We start from the raw sequence: 1,504 nt of genomic DNA, 5'->3' as shown, positions 1-1,504 counted from the left end.
TCGGGTACTACTGAGACTTCATTGCCCTCTTCAGAGAAGACTTGACTGCAACATGCGTCTTTGTAAAGAGAGAAACGGACAGAAAAGTCTCTAACTCTGCCTGTCAGCTCGCTCTGCTCCGTTTAAAACTGAATTTACCATACAGAATTGAATACGAGTGCACTCCAGATTTAGCTGCAGCCAGCTGACCGTGTGCTTCTCCCTATACCGCAGTTCTGTGTCCATGCATGCAGCAAACTGAAAGCACTGTCTGTCGGAGCGTCTACGTGAAAAGAGAAGGAAGACATTGCTGGTAGTATTGTCTTCAGAGTTGTTAAACACCTCAGCGCACTGAAGGAAGCCATCTGACTGTGTGAGGGGCAAGATCGTTGATGTCTGCAGGTAGAGTAGGAGCTCTCCTGTCTGACTGGTCCACCAATAGCAGAGAAGATGACCCCTTGAGACACAGCCCCTCCTCATTTGCATAATGAGACAGAAATTTAAAAAGGACAGGCAGAAATAAATACCATGGTGAAAATAAATAAGGTAGAAAAATACAAAGGAAGAATAAAACAGACAAAAATATTAAACACACACATAAATAAATACAATAAAAAATTAGTAATAAATAAAGTTGAAGATTATAACGGAGAATAAATAAATAAGGTAATTATAACAAAGGTGAATAAGTAAAGGAACTAATTAAAATATATACATTTATGTCTCCTTGTATAATTTAATTACTGCCAACATTTATATTACTTTATTTTTTGTGTATTTAATTGGAAGCTTATTGTTTATTGAGCATTTATTTATTTCTGTATTTATTGCTGACTGTGTCAGGATCGGTCCTCATAGTGGGGTGGGAGAGTTATCAAGCACGTAAAGTTGGTTAAGATGTGAGCATGTACACTGAAGTTACGACAAACTTCCGAGCACTTCCTGTTGCCAGCAGGTGGCGCTATGACTGTGGGTGAATGTCAGCATGTACATGTGTTCAGGGGGGACTCTCATCCTACATGTACAGTTTGGTGCAGATGGAGCATGTACACTGAAGTTACGACAAACTTCCGTGTCATGGCGAAGAGTTGATCTTTGACGCCACGCCACGGACACGCCCATTGACGAAAACTTGCAAAAGCACAACTTTTTCATCTTCAATGCCTTAGAAGGCACAGCACAAATTTGAGGTCGGTCGGACTAAATCCTAGGAGGAGTTCGTTAAGTACGAAGTGTGTAAATCATCCAAAATTTGACGTAAAATTCAAAATGGCCGACTTCTGTTGGGTTTAGGCTATGGCTCCAAGAGACTTTTTTGTGGTCTGGACAAGATACACGTACCACAGAAAATTCGTGCACGTAGGTGAAACGTGCGGCGGGGGCTGCTTCGTTAAAATTCACTTCCTGTTGCCAGCAGGTGGCGCTATGACTGTGGGTGAATGTCGGCATGTACATGTGTTCAGGGCGGACTCTCATCCTACTGTACAGTTTGGTCCGGATGTGAGCATGTACACTGAAGTTACAA

This window comes from Micropterus salmoides, unplaced genomic scaffold, assembly GCF_014851395.1.
Source record: "Micropterus salmoides isolate LMB-PRFRI ecotype aquatic unplaced genomic scaffold, ASM1485139v1 Ms_hic_scaffold_2, whole genome shotgun sequence".
In the NCBI taxonomy this organism is placed as follows: Eukaryota; Metazoa; Chordata; class Actinopteri; order Centrarchiformes; family Centrarchidae; genus Micropterus; species Micropterus salmoides.
This window is presented reverse-complemented; position numbering follows the sequence as displayed.